The sequence below is a fragment of the Pseudopodoces humilis genome, chromosome 17 (assembly GCF_049639895.1).
Source record: "Pseudopodoces humilis isolate 2021_Gansu_Grassland_sample_001 chromosome 17, ASM4963989v1, whole genome shotgun sequence".
NCBI lineage: Eukaryota > Metazoa > Chordata > Aves > Passeriformes > Paridae > Pseudopodoces > Pseudopodoces humilis.
The window spans coordinates 1,433,191-1,452,745 of record NC_142216.1 but is presented as its reverse complement, the minus strand read 5'-3'; the positions used below and the strand labels follow the sequence as shown (position 1 = coordinate 1,452,745).

The 19,555-nt window shown below is 49.5% G+C and overlaps 1 protein-coding gene across 3 annotated transcripts in view; it reads left to right on the top strand.

The window, feature by feature from the left end:
* The first annotated feature begins 4,703 nt into the window (after positions 1-4,703).
* HTR4 (5-hydroxytryptamine receptor 4) overlaps positions 4,704-19,555 on the top strand; it is a 66,936-nt gene continuing 52,084 nt past the window's right edge. For all 3 annotated transcript variants that reach the window (XR_015774015.1, XM_088063622.1, XM_088063623.1), the window contains exon 1: positions 4,704-4,877. The gene's annotated coding sequence lies outside the window, so the exon portion shown is untranslated. The remainder of the gene's footprint in view (positions 4,878-19,555) is intronic.

Below are 19,555 nucleotides of genomic sequence, written 5' to 3'. Positions count from 1 at the left end.
GCACCCAGAACTGGGGGTGTCCTGTCTGGGCAGAGCTGATGTGCAAATCCAGGCTGAGTCCAAGGAGAGGAGTCCTCCAGCAGAGGAGACTTTGCAAGGGTTAACCTGACAGCAAATGTCTCATTCAGCCCAGCAAAGAGCAGAAAAATTACTCAGCTTTAATCTACTTTGTCTCCAGAAATATTCCATAAAAGAGGGGGGAAATAAATTCAGGGGGGGCTTGTGGGCATCCTGAGAGCAGAAAAAGAGGTAAAATGAATCCTATCAATAATCCATGATGAATGATTCATCTCAGCAGCTCTCTTATTCACAGGCACATCAGTTATCCGTATTCACACGGAATTACTGCCTCATCTGCATGGAAATGAGGAAATTCCACATCCTGGGAATTCATCCCTGTGCTCCACCACCTCCGGAGGAAAGCTCCAAAGGCAGACGTGGCACCGCTGTCCCCAGTCCCCCACACTCGGGTCCCCCTCTTTTCCCAGGAAAAAGGGAAATACTTTCTCCTCAAATAAATTTATTTATTTTAGAATAAGTAATTTTCTATTTAAAAAGCTATAAAAAAATTTAAATGTTATATTTAAATGGTAATATAATATAATGTAATGTAATATAAGGTAATATAATATAATGTAATATAATGTAATACAATATAACATAATATAACATAACATAATGTTATGATATATAGTATGATATGATTATAATATATTATAATATAATATAATATAATATAATATAATATAATATAATATAATATAATATAATATAATATAATATAATATAATATAATATAATATAATATAATATAATATAATATAATATAATATAATATAATATAATATAATATAATATAAATGTTGATATATTTATAATCTATTCATTATATATATTAGAAATATATATTTATTGATATTTATTAATATTGTCTGTTTAATATTAATATATTATATTAATACAAATATCTTGTAAATTAAAATTTAATATATAATATACAATATATATAATATATTATATTATATATTCATACTATTATATTATATATAATATTTATAATTAATATTGTATGTAATACATAAGGTTTATACTCTATTATAAATATTATAATATTTATATATTTTATATATAATATTTAGAAACATTTATAATATGTATATATATATGTATAAATTTAAATTTATCCTGGACTCTCTGGTGTCACTGGTGTGGCCCAGCAGTGTTTCCTGCAGGGCAGAAGGACAAACACCCAAGCAAAGCACCCCTCAGCACCGGGGCATGGCAGGAGATGGATTTCTCCCTCCCAGGCAGATATTTTTTTTTCTTCCAAAACTTCCTTGCTGGAGCAGAGAACCGAGTGGAAATTTTTCATTAGCAACAGGATTTTAGAAAAAAACATTAAAAAAAAATGATGGAAAGTTCTGTCACACTTCTGAGGCACAGACTGAGATGGCCCAGGACTCAGAGAAGCTCTCCCAGGAGCAATCTCATCCTTACATTTCTGAGGGATTCTTTAGTAGTTTCCAGCCCTTGGGTTGTAAATGTGGAATTTGCCTCCAGATGATGCTGCCCCTTGCTTTGATTCCACCTTTGGTCCTGTGATAACAAATATCTCCAAGGGTCACTCTGAGAGGGTCTTTCAGTGCCTGGAAAATAATTCTGTGCTCTTCCAATGAAACTTGAACAATTTCTGCATTATGAACAATTTCTGCATTATGAACAGTGATGGTTATGCTGGTAAAAATGACCCAAATATTCCGCTTTAAAGCTAAAAGTCAGAGCTGCCTTAAACCAAGTTTTAGATTTGTGTCTGCAGATACAAATATAATATATGTAATAATAATATAATATGATGTGGGGAGTAGATCAGATCCTGCAAACAGGGAGAGCTCCTACCACAGATGGCAGAGTTGGATTATTTAAAAACCTGTCAGGAATCACCAGGGTGAATCTCTTCTTCCTGATCCTTTCAGTTTTGAGCTGGTCCCCAGCTTGGCTTGGCTGAGCACCTTCACCAGGAATCTGGGAATGTGAATTCCTGGCAAACCAGAGGGTTCTGGGAATGTGAAGAGAGGAGGTGGTGACAACAGAGACAAAATTCTGTGTAAGGACAAGCATCAACCCAGCCTCATTCAGCTGCAGATCAGAGTTTTTCTCCTGCCTCTCCTCTGATGTCCCTCAGAAAATCCAGCCCCTGGGAAATCCCAGGAATTCAGCTGCTGCATCCTGACTTTCCAGCTGAGCTCTGGGTACCAATTGCTGCTGTATCCCAGGATTAGTGGGGGAATCTCTGAGAGAGAGGGGGAAAGCTTGCATTGAAAATGGAATAGAAGGAAAGTTCCTTCCCAGGGGAGTGGGAGGCTGCGTGATCCAGCAGTGGCTAAAACCCTCAGAAACTCCATGTATTCCAGCTCCCTGCTGGATAAAATCCCTCCCACGGAAGGAGACCACGGAACAGACCCAAAGCTGCTCTCTGGGGCTGGATTTCTGTCCCTCCCTGCTCCTGGAGGGGCAGCAGGGATCCAGAGCAGGGATGGAGCTACACCTGCAGCAGCAAAGGCAGCGAATTCCTCTGCAGAGTGACTGTGATTCAGTCCCGATGAATCACTCAGCCACTCTTTCCCAAGCAGATCTTGGGATTCATCATTGTTAGAGCAGGAAGAAAAAGAGGAGGAAAAACAGAAAAAAAATCCCCAAAAATCCAAAAAGCTTTATCTCCCTCTCTAATCCTTTCCAATTTTCCTGTTTAAAAATTTAATTCCATTTTTTTAGGCATCCCATTCAGGTGGAATAAACTTTTGCTAATCCTGGAGAGGAACCTGCATTAAGAGGAGGAGGGATGGGGTATGACCACAGCTGGAGACAGCACTGGGATTCATCACAGCTCAGATCCAGAACAGCCAAAGATGGAAGGGGCTTGGGCTCTGCCTTCTCCAGGCACCAAATCCCTTCCCCTGAGCACTTTTAACCCTGCTCCAGAGCTGCTGGCCCTCAACCCACTCAAACATTGACAGAAGAGCACAGAAACCCATTTAACCTCAGCTCTCCCCCTTCTGCAAACTCAGGATGGGTTTGGCTCAGGGCTCCACACTCTGATTTTTCCCTTTTGTGCCATCAGGTTCCTTGGGAGCTGCTGCAGGAGATCCTGGCTGGGAACACCTTGGAGGGCAGGTGAGGAGCTGCTCTGAGCACTCAGATCTTGCCAGGAGGAACTGCAATTGTTTGCTCCACAAAGAGACATCAAACCACATTTATTTATATGTAAATTCAGCATTACAGCTCGAGGCTACACTAATGAGTAGCTACCACTAGTGTCTGCTATTAGTAAATACTAATAATGCCCAGAAAAGTCACATTAGTCCCATGGAGAGGAAAATGAAGGCAAACCAAAATTGTTTCAGGAACTCTTTAACAGCTCCACCCAGACCAGCTTCATTCACTTGGTTCTTTTGAGTCTGAGAAAATGCAGACTGTGGCAAGGTGTTTCTTCATGGATTGGATGTGTTTTACTTTTTGTTAATGTTATTCTTTCTCTGTCTTTCAGTTTCTATAGTGATGGACAAACACATGCAGCACACACGAGGCCTGCCAGCCTGGGTGGTGTTTGCCTGCACTGCCTGAAAGCACCACCAAATTTTTGAGAAATCCACTGAAAAAGCTTTGCCAAAACCCCCCAGATCTTAAAAAAAACCTGACTCCTATCAGTCAAGTTGATAACATTTAATATCCATTGATGTTTTTGATGTATTTTGTCAGCAAGCAGGAGGTATTGCAGTTCTGTGGGTGCTCTGGTTTCTCCTGCATCCACACACAACTGGGGCTGTCCCTTTTCCAGTGATTACAGGATGTGATTACAGGACATGGGAATGCTCCAAAACAAATGATTTCTCTGAACCTGAGCGTGCTCTGCATCTCCCTGTGAATCCAGTGCACTTCTGCTCTGAGAAACCCCAGCCTTGCAGTGACTGTACAAAGGCACTTTGAAACCCCCAAACCGCAGCTCCAGAAGTGAAAGGTGAAGGTGGCCACACCTGGAGATGGAGCTGCTCAGATCCTGGGTTTATGCTCAGTCTGATGTTTCAGTGGGTGTTTTAAAAGTTCAGCTGATGAGCTGCTCGTGGTGTCCTGCTCTGCCAAGACTGAGTTCTCTTAAGGGTGTCAGGGCCAGATTTCAGCTGCCAAAGCTCCAATAATGTCAGAGGAGCTGGGCTGATGCTGCAGCTGAAAAAGCCTTTGCAGTGTGCTTGGAAATACCGCCAATTTTTTGTTTGTTTTGAGAAATCCATTGAAAGATCTTTGCCAAAACCCCTCAGATCTTTAAAAAGAGGTTCCTGTCGAGCGAGTTATAGTAAGATGGGCTTGCTCCACTTCCCTTCTGCACACAAGCAAGCAAACCAAACCACCGATGCCTGAAGTTGCTCGGAAAGCGAGGGAAAAGCATCAGCGAGAATTCACCGGGATAAAGGCAGAGGTGCCCCTCCCGCAGCTCTCGCACCGCTCCCGGGGCACACGGGGCGGGCTCGGGGCTGTTCTCTCGGGGGGGACGGCTCCGGTTTTCCCCGGGCGGGGCGGGGACAGGGCCGGGCATCCCCCGCTCTCCGTGCGGGGCGGGCCGGGGGCGGGCGCTGCCCGCGGAGCCACGGGCGGGAGCGCATCCCGCATCCCAGATCCCGCATCCCGGATCCCGCACCCCGCATCCCGGATCCCGCACCCCGCATCCCGGATCCCGCACCCCGCATCCCGGCTCCCACACCCGGGCGGGCTGGAGGCCCCGCATCCCGCACCTGGGCAGCGCCGACAGCCGTCCTGCCCCGCCAGGATGAGCGGGCCCGCCGGGGGAGCCGCGCCGGGCGCCGCGGGGCTCTGCCCCGGCCATGGTGAGCAGGAGGCGGCGGAGGGAGCGGGTGGAAGGGGGGGTCCGGTGGGGATGGTGGCAAACCCGCTCCGGGGGCAGCTGTTCGCCGTCCTTGCCCTGACAGCTGCCCTTGGGCAGCGGCGGGGGTGATGCGGATGCGGGTGCGGTGCCCGATATCCCCCGGGTGCGGTGCCCGATATCCCCCGGGTGCGGTGCCCGATATCCCCCGGGTGCGGTGCCCGGTGTCCCCCGGTTCCCCAGCAGGGCCCCGGAGCACTCGGAGGCAGGGGAGGGAAGGTTGGTGCGTGTGTGATCGCACAGGTAAAGTTGATAGAGAGCAGCGTCCGCCACCGCTGGGATGTGCGGCTCCTGCGGCCAACAAAGTGCTGGAATGGGCAGCACTGATCCGCAGGAGCACCGGGAGTGAGGGTGGCAGGGAGCAGGAGCCCCTGGCACAGGGAGGGGAAGCTCGGCCGGCTCTGCACGAGTGGGAATCTTTGCTAAGTGACGATGAATGGCTGTCCCTGGCAAAGTTCAAAGGACGGGCAGGCTGTGGCACCCGGGGACGTGGCTCAGTGGTGGCCCTGGCAGTGCTGGGGGAGCAGCTGGACTCGAGGATCTCAGAGAGGTTTTCCAACCCTCGGCGGTTCTGTGGTGAAGGAAGGTGTTTTCCAGGACTGGGGCAGCTCTGAGCTGTGCCAGTTGTGTCCCGGGGTCCAGAGTGTAAAGGCTCCGCTCACACTGGAGTTCCCCAAGCTCTGTACCCATTCCAAGCTCGTGTCACTGAGGTTTAAGCATTTCGTTGCTGCTGAAGCTTGCTCAGAATTACCCCGGAGTGAGGGAAGCTCACAGGAGTCCTGCTCAAGCCTGGATGCTTTGATTTGAGTGAGTTTGTGGATCTGACTCCGGGAGAGACAGAGCAGTGTCCCTTCCCCAGCCCCCTGAGCCACCTCCCCTTGCTCCAAAACAAACTCAGAAACTTGCTAGAAGGGTGAGTAATTAAAACATTACCCAGCTGCAAGTTTGTGCTGTTGAGGGTGGTGAGGAAGGAGCCAAGTCCTGGTTTGCCAGCTTTAGGCTCCCGGATAGCCTGGAGTGTGCTTTGAGATGTGTGATGTCATTATGACTTCATTTCTCCTTAAATACAAAATACTTTCCTTTTTAATGGGAATATTTCCCAGCATTTCTTGAAGGAGGATGATTTTCCTCTGTCCCCTGTTACTGCAGTTGGCTGGTGTCGCTTGGCAAAGGCAGGGTGGAGCTTTTTAGGAGATTATTTGGATTTTGTCAGTGTAGCAGAGGGATGGCCTGGCTGAGGTCATTCTCCAGGGAAGGTATCCCGGGATGAGCAGTGCCATTCCCTTGGGGAAGAAGAGCCACAGGTGCACCCAGGGATGGGAGCATTCCCACCAGGAATGGGCAAGGAGCAGCAGCTTCCTCTCCTCTGAGATCTTCCCTGTGCCTCTTCCCTGTGCCAGCCTGACCTTGGCTCTGCCAGCGCTGTCCAACGACGCCGTTTAAAAACAAACATGAGTCAGGCTGTGAGTGTGCTTAAATAATAACTTAAATAATAACTGCTTCCACACCAAGGGGTGTTTGTCTCATTTCCTCAAGCAGGCTCTGACCAGGGACAGACAGGAAGAGCTGAGTTTGCCCAGGAATTTGTAAACACCGATTTAAAAGTGAAAGCGCTCTGACTGAGCCTGTTGGCTTATTAAAGCCTTCTAGGAAGTCTCTAAATCGTACATTCTGCTCCTCTGCACCAACTGTGCTCCTGCTTCTCCCTCTCCTCCTCTCCATCCTCTGGAGCTAGCTGGCATGTCTCGAGTTTTCCACGCTTGCTCCCCTTTTCCAGGTATTCCAGGGAGCAAGGGACAGGTGCCTGCCAGAACGGGGCTGAGCCCTTGGGGTGAGACGTGTCTGGAGCTCGTGGGAGGAGTTTCCAGGTGAATTCAGGGGAGATGCAGCTGGATGTGGGACAGGGGTGCAGGAGCCTGTGCTGGGAGCGGGGATGAGGAGCAGCAGGTATTGCAGTTCTGTGGGTGCTCTGGTTTCTCCTGCATCCACACACAACTGGGGCTGTCCCTTTTCCAGGGGCAAGGACCTCAGCTGTGATGACAGGACATGGAAATGCTCCAAAACAAATGATTTCTCTGAATCTGAGTGTGCTCTGCATCTCCCTGTGAATCCAGTGGGATTCCCAGGAGATTCCCAGGAATTCTCATGGAATTCTGTCCTCCTTTCCACACTCCCCTGCTCAGGGACACAGCAGGACAGGGGGACAAGGAGGGGGACAAGGTGAGGACCACAGTGTCCTCTGTGGGGACTGTGCTTGCTGCTGTCCCCCAGTGCAGGAGGGGGATGGAATGAGGGCCAGGGAGGTGTGAGGAGGCAGAAGGCTGCCCTGCACATCACACTGCACGCTGTGGAAACCTTCCTGGGGTTTGTGTGGAAGCACAGCTGCTGCTGGAGGGAAAAGCAGGAGATTCCACCCTCCCAACTCCTGCTGGTGTGGGGAAGCAGGGCAGGACTGCCCCTGCTTGGGTTTGCTCACAGAGGCACAAATGGAAATAATCTGAGTCATTTCACTGAGGAGCCCCTCTGGCTTCAGCTGTCTGGGGATCCACGAGGATTCAGGCTGGGCCAGGGCAGGCTCAGGGTGGACAGCAGCAGGAATTTCCCCATGGAAAGGGAGCTCAGGCACTGGAAGTGCCCAGGGAGGGTTGGATCCCCATCCCTGGAGGTGGCACTCAGAGCTCTGGGCTGGGGACAAGGGGCACAGCCTGGACTCGATGGGCTGGGAGGGCTTTTCCCACCCAAATGATTCTGGGATTCTGTGACTGCAGGTTTAAATCCTGAGAACCCTGTAGCTAAAATCTGGGGTGAGAGTGCCAAGTTCAAGGGGTTAAAGAAATTCTCTCATGGGAACACATTAACATCCACTTAGGGCTTCCCTGGCCCTTTGCAGAAAGTCACTGATGAGTGGTGAGTTAGAGACTGTTCCCTGTTCTGGTTGTCATTCCTGAGCCTCATTCCTTAGGTGTAGTCTCCATAGGTAGTCTCTAAAAGGAATTTATTTTTAAAAATACCAATACAACACCCAATTAAATGGTGCCAATGTAAACCTGGCTGATTCCTCGAGGAAGCAGAGGGTGAAGAGCCTCGCTGTGGTGCAGTTTATGGGAAAGGGGGGAAAGTGCTTCATGGCTTTTGCATTTAATTCCTTGCACTTCTGTTTCCTGGCATTCCCTGCTCTCCCTGCTGCGTTTTTTTATGGGACTACCTTTATTATGTTATTATTTCCCAGGGAGATGTTACCTTTGCCTCAGCTGGGGCGGAGGGTGGGTTACCTCCCACCCACTGGATGTGTGGGGCTGGGAGGTGGGAGAGGGATGATCCACGTGCTTTTCCCTTCAGCTAACAGCAACCCAACCCCAGGATTTGCAAAGCAGCTGACTTTAATCTGGTCTTGTTGTGTAATTCCATTAGACTTATTTTTATTAGAAGCCATAATCTAATTCAGGCCCCCCTGAGCCCTGAGGAGTGGCTGCAGACGCGGGGTTACAGAGAGAGACACAGCCAGCAGGGCATGGGGGAAAGCAAATTACTCTGGGAGAGCACAAATGGGACCTGGGCAATTTGATGTGATTAGGGAAACAATTAGAGAAAATCGCTGGAGGTGCAGTCACCCTGTGGCTCATCAGGAGGTGGTGCTGGCCTGGCAGATGATCTAGAGAGGCTCAGGGTCCTGTCACCAGCCTGGCATGAGGAGATGAGGGTGAGAAGCCTCCTCCTGCCCCTCTTTGGGGTGATGTTGGTGATGTTGGGTTTTTGCCGTGTTTTTGCCATGTGCTGGTGCAGGCAGGCGGGTTTGGTTATTCACAGATGGGTTTTACAGAGCCCTGGCTGATGCAGCAGGGGTTGGAGCTGTTGCACAAAGCTGAGCAGGGAGATCATTCTCTTGTGGGTTCTGGATCTGTGTTTCCCCGAGCTGAGGCAGCAGTTGAGAGCTCTGCCTTCAGAGAATCTCATCCCCACCTCCTCCACCCTGCCCTCACCTCCTGCAGCTCCAAAGGTTCTCACCCCCACGCTTTTGTCTGAAATCACTGAGCTCTGCACAGACTCAACACCTCTGAAAATCGGGTGGGTGAAATCCCAAACCAACCCAACCCATTCTGGCTCCCACAGCCTCCCTCCCCAGCCTGGCTGGGCCAGCTCGGGCTGTCACCACCCCTGCACCACTGGCACAGCCCTGGGCATGGGGCTGGTGGCACCAGCAGGGCTCTGTCCCAGGCCAGGGCTCTGTCCCAGCTCAGGGCTCTGTCCCAGCTCAGGGCTCTGTCCCAGGCCAGGGCTCTGTCCCAGCTCAGGGCTCTGTCCCAGTTCGGGGCTCTGTCCCAGTTCAGGGCTCTGTCCCAGCTCAGGGCTCTGTCCCAGGCCAGGGCTCTGTCCCAGCTCGGGGCTCTGTCCCAGTTCAGGGCTCTGTCCCAGTTCAGGGCTCTGTCCCAGGCCAGTTCAGGCCTCTGTCCCAGTTCAGGGCTCTGTCCCAGCTCAGGGCTCTGTCCCGGCTCTGTCCCAGTCCCCCTGAGCCATCTGCAAGGCTCAACTTCTGCTTGGACTTCCCCCCACGTTTGAGGTGGCACAGACAAGTCCTGCCCCTCCAGTTCTCCCGGGGACAGGGTGGGTGGATGCTGGGCAATGTGGATGGAGGCAGCTCCTCTCATCCCTCCCAGGAACTGCTCCTGATCAGGCTCCTCAGCTTCCCAAACAAACCCCAAACCTCAGCCTCCTCTCTTGTCTTTGTGCCTGACCCTTGCTGGGCTCTGAGCACACCTGAGCTCAGCCCAGTTCTGCAGAGGCTTCACCTTTAAGCTGGGGAGTCCTCAAAATGAGGAAAATGCCACATTTTCCCTTCCAGCAGCTGAGCAGCCGCTCTCAGAGCACCCATGGGAAGCTCACAAGACCTCCCCCAGATGCAGAAGGGTTAATTTGGCCTCATGAATCCCCTAATTTGTGGGGTACCAGGGCTGTTTTAATTAATATCAGGAAGATCACAATTAAACCTCTCTCAAAGGTCTTCCTGAGAGAAGGAATTAGGGATTCTCCTGAGATTCCTTCCATCCTTGAAGGATGCAGCTGAACCTCTGGATCCAGCAAATGAGCTCTTCCATGCTCATCATGCCAGGAGCTGTTCTGAGGTGTCCTGGCTCTTCTGGGGCTCCTCAGCTGAACCAGGGGGTGTTGGGCTGGGCCCTTGTGGTGAAATAACTGGAGAGGTGAGAGCCAGGCTGGTTCCTTACCAGAAAAGTTTGAGGGGGATGTTTGTGGTGATCTGGCTCTTTATGGCTGCTTTAACATCACTGAAGTCAAAGCTGCCACCATTAAAGCCCCTCTCAGGGCTCTGTCTGACAGGCTGCAGCTGATTTTAGCTGAGCCAGAGTGGTGGAACGTGTTTCTTCTCCATGGGCCCTCCCTGGGGTTGTTACAAAAACATGTTTTCCCCAACAGGAAAAACTGCCAAGCAAAATTTTCATCATTCAGCAGAGAAGGGAAAAAGGAAATAAAATAGAAACCCAAACCCAGTCAACACTGTCCCCAGAAAAATAAGGGAAACTTGCAGCAATGAATATAAATTAGGAATTAGAACATGTAGGTGTCTGATAAGGGAAGCTAAAGGAATCTGTGAAATAGTAATGAGCAGGGGGGTTAAGGATGAAGGGAAAGCATCTTCCAAGAACATTAAGAACCATCAGAATGTTGTGTTCAGTAACTGCTTTGCTGGGTTCAAATGGCAGAGTTAAAACAGGAGAGGACAGAGTTAGATTGAACCCTCCACGAAATTTCACCTGCTGAGCTATCACCAAACTGGCCAGGCAGTCAGGGGGCAAAAATTGTAATTTGACAGTAAAACAGATCCTGTGGCAGAGGCCCTCTGTGCAAGATGAAGTTCCCTTTCCCTCCTCCTCTTTGCCTTCATCCCCTCTCGGTTCTTGGCTCTGGTTCCAGGCCATGCTGCACATGGACCCACTGTCACAGACACAGGAAATTCAGCTCTGCAGCTTCCAAAATCCTTCAGTGGCAACCAGACTAAACTGCCCTGGCCTGTTCTGTACCACAGGGAAGTGCAGAGCAAGCATCTCCTTGCTGGTCTGAGTTTAGGAGCCTCCTTGGTCAGCAGAAAATCGTGGAGCTGATAAAAACTAATTGCAAAGATGCCTTTTATGAGTGCCCGGCTTTCCACGGGCTTAGCTTGGCTGAGTTGTTTTATTGATCAGATCCCTTCTATTGCAGCTCAGGGAGGAAAACAAGCAGCCCTTCTGCATTTGTGCTTGCTTTTAATAAAACACAGCCAGCAGAACTTGCTGGGGGATGATTAGAACATAACCAGGGAATTGGGAACTGGAGGAAGAAGGGATTTCCTTCAGCTCAGGATTTCCCTGCTCCATGGAATTTCCCACGTAAATGCTAAAAGGGAGGACAAATCCGGGTTGTTCACCTGTGGGGGACAGCCTGGGTTGAGGTCAGGGCAATGTGGGCACAAACACCTGTAAGATGTGGGCACAGGGGGATGATGAGCTCAGAGAAGAAAAGCTTGGAGCAGAGGAAAGGCTTCCAGCAGCCAGGAATTCCTGCTGCATGGAATTCTGGCAATGAGGTGTGAGTACACCCCACTGTTTGTTATCAGCAGAAATGCTAATGGTGGCAGCTGATGGATTCTGGGATGGATTAACGCTTCTCTCCAGCTCGTCTGTGTTTGTTTGCATCCCAAGAACTCCCTGCCCTCCCCTCCCTGACAGATGAGCTGAGAGGTCTTCTGGCTCTGCAGTGTTTCCCAGGCAATTCCTTTCTTTTCCACATCTCTCCTCTTCAGAAAACATCTGATCCCTCACTACTCTCTGGCCAGACATTTATTATTCCAGCTTTTGTTTATTTAAAAACAAACACACACACAAAAAAATCAGCAAGGAGAGCCCGAGGTTCCAAAAATAGGCAACCCAGAAGAGACTGAAAGCTCCAATCTTGGCACATGGAAACATCTTTAAGTGATGGACACTGAACAAAACCCAGCTAAAAGTAACACCAGCAGGAAAAACACCCTGGAGAGAAGTGGCTGTGGGATCTGCAGCAGGATCCACTGCACTGGAATTCAGGAATTCACTCATCAGCCATGGAAAACAGGTGGTCACTGTGTCATGGAGCTCCTGGTGACAAGTTTGCATCCCCCAGGTGCAGAGATGTCCCACGTCAGGAACTGGGTGTGAAGGATTTGCTTCCCCTCAGCCTTGGGTGGGATCAGCCTTATCCCGAGTGCTCACATCTCCTGAGGAGCAGGAAGAGGGATCAGTGCAGAATTCCAGTCTCCTGAGACTTTCTCTGGGGCTCGGTGCCCATCCCTGAGTGTCTGCTAGGGAAGGATCTTCCCAAGGAAATCGATGGAGCTGAGGAGGATGAGCCAAGGCAGGAATCACTGACTGCAGGAGGATGGAGAAAAGGCCAAGAGGACTGGGAAAAGCCGAGAGAATTGGGATTGTTCAGCTTGGAGATGAAACTCTTCCCTGGCAGGGTGGGCAGGCCCTGGCACAGGGTGCCCAGAGCAGCTGGGGCTGCCCCTGGATCCCTGGAAGTGCCCAAGGCCAGGCTGGATGTGGCTTGGAGCAGCCTGGGACAGTGGGAGGTTGGGCTTTAAAGGATCCCAGGACGGGATTTAAAATCCCTCCAACCCAAACATTCTGTGATTCCATGATCAATTAGGAAGGTACCACATGGAAAAGGACATGAAAATCCCACACAGAAAACAGGGAATCACCAAAGCTCTGAAAAGAGCAAAACCCAGCAGCAGTGCCCATCCGGAGGGGTGGGATGTGAGCAGCAGGGATGGAATCCTTCCTCCCCATGCTCTTTGCAGGTTTGTACTCCAGGAAAGCAGCAGGAGGGATCTGGGAGCTCTCAGGAATGAGCAGGGAGGAGCAGAGCTGGGGCAGGGGGGCTCTGTGTCAGTGCCAGGGCTGCTCTGGGGCTGCTGTGCAGCTGCACGAGTGTCTGCAGCAAGAGGAATAAACAAAGTCTGTGGAGGGAAAGGAAAAGAAGTCACGGCAATAAAACACAGCAAGGAAGATTTAGGATAAAGCTGAGAAAAATCCCGACACGTGCTTCCCCTGGGAGACTGCATAACCAGAATGTGGAATCTCCATCTCCAAATGTCATCCACAGCAGCTTTAAATATAGCTGGGTCTGCTTCAACATCTCCTCGGGGTCTCTCCCAGGCCTTTTTCTCCATCTGATTTTTCTCTCCATGGCCTCAGAATCTGCTTTTACAGCCTGGAAAGAAATACAGATCTGAAACAACTGCATGACAGATTTTCTTGGTAGTGAGTTGGTTTTTTAAGTGACAAATGGAAACTTCCTGTTGGAAAAGTGTGATTTCAGTGTAATGTGATTTTCTGAGAAAAAGCCAAGCCCACCAAGAAAAGCTGTTTGCTGGATCTGCTGACTTGATGCTGTTCTGAGGTTCTATTGGACCTGCAGAGTTGGTGCTGACAAAAAGATTTTGGTGCTGTTTTCTCTTTGGATGTTCTTCCTTCAGATCAAAGATTATATTTAACCAGATCAAAAGCCTGGTTAAATATAATAAACCAAAGGTACAGATAACAGGGCAGGAGGCTGTGTCAGCCCAGGGTTTCCTGCTTCCCTGTTCAGAGCCGCTTCTCGCTGGTTGCCCCGGCTGGCTTTGAAAGCTGTGACGCTAGCACAGGTTCTCCTTCCCCCTTCCCAAGTGCATCCAGGATGAATATCCAAGGATCTCCAGGTTTCCCAGCAGCTTCCCCTCCCTGTGAACCCAGAAGTGCCTGTGAGGTGCAGGAACAAGGGCAGGCTTGGCACGTGGCAGGGTCGATCTGGAGGGAGCCAAGAACGATGGGGAAGAACCTCTTCCAAGAGCCTGCAGTGCCAGGACACAGGGAACGGCTTCAGCCAGCAGAGAGTGGGTTTAGATGGGATACTGGGAGGAAATTCCTCCTGGCACAGGGTGCCCAGAGCAGCTGGGGCTGCCCCTGGATCCCTGGAAGTGCCCAAAGCCAGGCTGGATGGGACTTGGAGCAGCCTGGGACAGTAGAAGGTGTCCCTGCCGTGGTAGGGGTGGAATGAGATGAGTTCTGAGGTCCTTCCAACCCAAACCATGCCATGTTTCTGTGATTTTGGGTCCTTTTCATGCAAGACCCTTCCCCACACTCATCTGGCTCCAGTCCCAGGGCAGTGGGAGTCACTGGGGGAACTGGGGCTGCGCTGCTCATGCTGGTGCAGGGAAAACCTGGTGCCACTCCTTCCTCCAAAACAAATGCCATGCTAAATGACTCTGCACTCTCTGTCTCCCTGAGAGAGGGATTTATTTTTTATGCTCACCCTCATTCACTAAGTCGGGGTTTTTATGAGAGCACATCTCTATTTCTATCATTAGCAACACATGTGCAGAGTAAGGGTTTGGGTACTCACCAGTCACTCACTGCTCATTGTGATGGCTCCACGATTTTCCCTCCTCCCTCACTCCCAAAGCAATTAACAGGAAATTCAGCTGCTGCCTGAATGGACACATTCCCAGCAATCTTCCTTAATTCTTTATTTACTGTAAAATGAGCAGGGCAAAAACTGCAACATCAGTTCCTCTTCTGAGGCTGGATCCGTTCCCTCCTCACATCTCAGCCCCTCCCTGCCCTGCCCTTTCCCAACCCCATCCCAGTTTCTGACGAGCTGGGATGGAAAGCAGGATGAGGGAACGTGAGATTGCTGCCCATGAATTCCTCGAGGGAATTCCAGGGAATTGGTGTGACCAAAGCTGAGCTGTTCTCAGTCAGCCTTTGGAGCTGGGTGTCCTTCCTTGCCTTGGGCAGGGATTTGTGCTAAGAGAGCTCAAACTTCACTTTCTGCATCACCCAGAGCAGGGCCTGGTGACATTTCCTGCCATGCAAGGAGAAAATTCAGTGCCTGCTGCTTTGGAAGAGGAAGGTTTTTAGCAGTGGATATGGTGAGGCAGCCAAGGGACTGCCTGAGCCAGGGGAGCAGGAGATTGATGGAGAACGTGAAGGGAACCGTGTCCAACCTGTGCCCTCCTCTTCAAACAGAGCCTTGAACAACTGCTGCAGGGATAAAGCACTGATTTTTAATAAATAACATTAAATGTCTATTGAATAGATAAAACACTGCTGTGGGCACAGACAGCAAACCCTGGCCTTGCAGCGAGGGGGTCTCAGAGACACCCCTGACACCTCTGGATGCTCTGCAAAGCCCTCACAGGTGGGTGAAGCCCTGAGGGAGCTCCTAGCCCCACTCTCGGAAAGAAAAGGGAGATCTCGGTGCTGCTGGGAAGATCCAAGGCAGATCTGGATAAAGGAAATGCTCAGGGGCTCTCCCAGGCTTCCAGCCTGCCCTTGTTCCCCTCCACCAGAGCAGGAGCAGGAAAAGGAGGAGGAAAAGGAGGAGGAAGAGAAGAAGAAGGAGGAGGAAAAGGAGAAAGAAGAGGAGGAGGAGAAGGAGAAGAACAAGGAAGAAGAAGAGCAGAGGAGAAGGAAAAGGAGAAGGTAGAGAAGAGGAGCAGGAGGAGGAGAAGGAAAAGGAGAAGAAGGAAGAGGAGGAGGAGGAAGAGAGGAAGGAGAAGGACAAAGACAAAGAAGAAGAGGAGCAGGAGAAGAAGGAAGAGAAGAGGAGCAGGAGGAGGAGAAGGAAAAGGAGAAGAAGGAAAAGGAGGAGAAGGAAAAGGAGAAGAAGGAAAAGGAGGAAGAAGAGAAAAAGGAGGAGGAAGAGAGGAAGGAGAAGAAGGACAAGGAAGAAGGGGAGCAGGAGGAGAAGGGCTGAACCAGACAGTGCAGAAAAGGTTTGGGGAGGTCGGTTCAAATGATGCCATCACACCTGGGATTCCCAGGGTCAAGGTCCAAAATCCCAGTGGGACACCTGCACAGATCAGGACACTCATGGATTCCACGTTCTCAGTCCCAGTGAGAAGCCTACAACAGGCTGCTCTGCCTGGTGCAGTGACCTTGAGGAGCCCCAAGTTGTGCCAAATCCTACAGAAATGCTTTTGTGCATCTGTTGGGATGTTAGGAAATATCTGAGGGAGGTCAGGTGTGCAGGCAGGTTTATTACAGAGGATCCAATCCTGATAAATCCACATTTAATTTAACAGCCAACTGCAGACTCTGTGACCTTGCCTGGCCCTTCCCAGCCTCTGCTGTAAACCATGTGCTCAACAGCCTTTTTTTAATGATCATTTATCCTTTATCACTGTTATTTTAAATTGTATTGTGTCAGGAGGAGCTTCCAGAGGCAGCTGAGGATGGTGGTGGAGTTTTTTCATGGCAGGCAGCACCTTCTCTTGTGATAAAAATCAATATATTTCCACCTGCACTCCAAAATCCAAGCCACCCTTAATTCCTAAGGGATTTACAGAGAGGCTCTGGCCACAGTGAGCTGGATCCCTTGTGCTGGCAGAAATTATATTTCACTGGAGTGAAGGAAATAGAATTAATTAATGGAATTAATGCAGTGGGAGAATCAACTCTCTAGTTAAGGTGGGTGTTTTATTCCTCAAAGGAATAATTTCTTTAAAGGGCAAGTTAGGACCCACTAAAAAGTGCAGCACAGCTGGAGTCAGGGGAGTTCAGGGTAAAAATAAACTCAAATCAAAACAGTACGTGATGATAAAGTGTATGGAGAGATCTTAAAGGATTGGGGAGAGCAAGAATGAAAAATAGAAACAAAAAAAAAAAATCCAAAATGACAAATTATTCCATGTGAGTGACTGAAGTGATTCCCTTGGCTTGGGAGCTGCCAGATCATTCTGGGGACTGAGAGCCCCTCTGATTTCCTTGCCAGCCCTGGGAAAAGCATCCAGGTGAAAGAAATGTCTCACAAGCAGCTTTTGCCTGTTTTTATTTCAATAGCAGTGACATTCCTTTTGTCATGGCCAGGCTCCTTTGTTCCCTTCAGTGCCTCAGCTTCGGGTGGAAGGAGTCTGGCAGCCACACCTGGAACTGGTTTTCCAAAAATAACATTTACTTTTGGCTAATTTAATACTTTGCAACTTCTCAGGACGAGTTTTTCATTTGCTTTCCGAGGGACTGTGTAAATATGAATAAAAGTCAGTTGTTTCACGAGCAGGGAAGAAAATAAAATATATTAAAAAAAGAAAAAAAAAAGCTCCTTTGGCAAACACCCACATGGAAGTTTTTAAAAGCAGCCTCAAACTGCATCTGTAGGCTGCAGCTACTCCTCCAGCCCTGTGTATCCCTGTACTCCAGAGAGGGAATGCAAACAGGAAATCACAATTTTAAAGCCACTTTTTGGGGTTTTTGGAAGCAGCTCCACAATTTGCAGCGGCGCTGTGCTGTCCCCACTCATCCCTGTGCTGCCAGGTGAGGGCCTGGAAATGAGGAGGGAATTCCAGAGGTGTGCTGGGAAAGGTGGGAATTCCTTACTGCAACACTTTTTAGGGAAAATTTGCCAGGTTTTGCTTTTCTGTGGCACAATTTGGAGTCTCTGCAGTTGTTCGGGGCTGGGCACACTCAGCATAATCAGGCTTTGCCACAAGTGCTGAGACCGGCACAGAAAGGAGCTTCAACAGGTGAAAGTAAAGGAATTTTAGTGAAAAATGCCCAAAAGCACCTTGAATTCAGAGGATTTCCCCCCTTTTCAGGTCAGCAGAAACTCTTGTCCTGCCCCAAATGAATCCACAAAGAACAATCATTTATATCCTAATTTTTCACAGAAATTTCAGGTCTTTCTTAAGCTGCTTTACCTGGTTGTGACCAAACCTCTTTCTTGTTTAAAACCACAGAATTTCAATACAAAGACCTTCATGGATGCTGCTTGTGCCATTTCCAGTCTCCCAGACCATCCCATCCATAAATCCCTGCATTCTGAGCATGCTGCAGCCTCCAAACTAATTTAGCACAGGAGGAACACACCCTGAGTCCAGGTGAGCTCAAGAATAAGGAATATCTCACCCCTGAGAGCTCTGCAGATGATTGGATACCGATCTTTATGCTGCAGATTTTCAGATGTAGATGAATTTTAGATTAAGAAATAAGAATCACAAATTCTGACAACATTCAGATGCTTTTCTGTGCTAATTTGTGGGCCATTCATTGCAATTTTTTGGTTGCTGATGCTGCAGCTGTTTTTGTTCAGTTCCAAGGGACATAAAAGTCACAGACTGTTGATTCCTTTGTCCTGTTGAATTATCTTAGGGACTAAATGAGTTTTTCATTGCTAATCCTCGCCTCTGTAAATTCAGAACTAATTAATAATTTATGCACAATATTCAGTTAAAAATCTGCTGTTCCCATGGGTTTTCTTACCAATTTATTTGCTGGAATATTCGTGGTGGCTGTAAATGGCAGAAAGTCAGGGATCCTTTGTGCATGAGAATAAAAAGTGGAAATTTCTTCTCACGAGCAACATGGGAACTGCAAAATGCTTTCAGGATGGTTTTTAGAAGTTTCTTTTGGATAATTTCAGAAGGAAATGGAGTGGGGCAGCCAGTCCTGCTGGGAGAGTGAGATTTGAGAAGTGCTGGGCAAGCAGAGCCGGGATTTGAGGGTGAGGGACTTCAGAGGGGGTTGAGGATGAGCTGGACCTTCTGCAGGAGAAAGTCAGGGAAGGCTGTGATGCTCCAGTGTGAGCAGGGAAAGAGGCTGGGAAGTGGCAGGGATGGACCTGCCAGAGACATTTCTTTTTCCAGAATGGATGTGGTGGGATGAAACATCTGGTGTTTGATGGTATTGGATCTGGTGCCTGGAGAGGCTCCTGGAGCAGGGACTGGGCAGGGTTAAAGGAATAAAGCAGGGATTTATTAAAAGCCCTTCCAAGGATGCACCTTGGGCACTGCAAGAGCCCGGCCCTGGCTGCAGCCAGGATGGGCCCTGGCTCAGGAGTTTCACTCTTGGATCAGTTCTGGTCCATTTCCACCTTGGGGTGAATTGTGCAATTCCAGCTGCAGGTGATGCAGTCCCATCCTCCCAGGCTGCTCTCCTCAATTCCCTGCTGGTTGCACTTTTTGGGCCTGGAGCTGCAGCGGTGTCCTTGGCTGTGGGGCTGGAGAAGGATTGTTGTGTGTGCCTGAGCTGTGAGGAGACCCTGCTGACACTTTGTGTGGAGTTCAGAGTTCTGCACCAACACAGAGGCTGGAAAATAACACAGCTCAAAGTGAAGGCATCAGATGCCTGCCTCCAAACCTGGTGTTCAGAGCTCTCAGAGCTCCAGGCACGGGGGATCCTCAGCACTTCCCTGTCCCACCTCAGTCCGTGTTTCCAGCTCTGAGGACCCAGCTGAGCTGGAGGGCTTTGATGAAGGCTGTGGCTGTTGTTTGCTCAGCACCCCTGTCCATCCCTCACTGTTGGAGAATCCCAAATCCCTGAGGCTGGAAAAGCCCTCCCAGCCCAAGCTGTGCCTCACCCCCAGTTTGTCCCCAGCTCAGAGCACCGAGTGCTACATCCAGGAATTCCTTGGGCACCTCCAGGGATGGGGATCCAAACCTCCCTGGGCAGCTCCTGCCAGGGTTTAAACACCTTTTCCGTGCAGGAATTCCTGCCCCTGTCCAGGTGTGATGCTTTTACACCTGGTTAAGGTGCGAGGCAGGGAGCTCTGAATGTGAAATGAGCTCTGCAAACAGCAGCACAGAGTGGATATTATTTATTTAGCATGATAAAGCAG